The sequence below is a fragment of the Theobroma umbraticum genome, unplaced genomic scaffold (assembly GCF_002168275.2).
Source record: "Theobroma umbraticum cultivar Fairchild unplaced genomic scaffold, ASM216827v3 scaffold_20.0, whole genome shotgun sequence".
Classification (NCBI taxonomy): Eukaryota; Viridiplantae; Streptophyta; class Magnoliopsida; order Malvales; family Malvaceae; genus Theobroma; species Theobroma umbraticum.
In genome coordinates, this window is record NW_018397266.1 from 175,939 (window position 1) to 176,195 (window position 257).

The 257-nt window shown below is 35.0% G+C and overlaps 1 protein-coding gene across 1 annotated transcript in view; it reads right to left on the reverse strand.

The window, feature by feature from the left end:
* LOC110423420 (RNA helicase family protein) overlaps positions 1 to 257 on the reverse strand; it is a 7,888-nt gene that overhangs the window by 4,584 nt on the left and 3,047 nt on the right.

Below are 257 nucleotides of genomic sequence, written 5' to 3' on the forward strand. Positions count from 1 at the left end.
TTAAGATCCCAAGGTTGTACGGATTTTACCAAATTACAAACAGCCCAAAACCAAATTCAAGAACCAACCAACTGAAGCAACCCATTGACATAATTTTAACTACTAAAAGTTTCGATGCAACGTTTTCTTCATTAATAATATTACTAAAAACAACAATAAAAGGCCTGCCATCTGATTTTGTCCATAGTGGATGGTTAGCTTTTAAGTTGGGGACACTAGAAGCCACTACAAGGAAGAGCAAGAACAAACAGATAAAA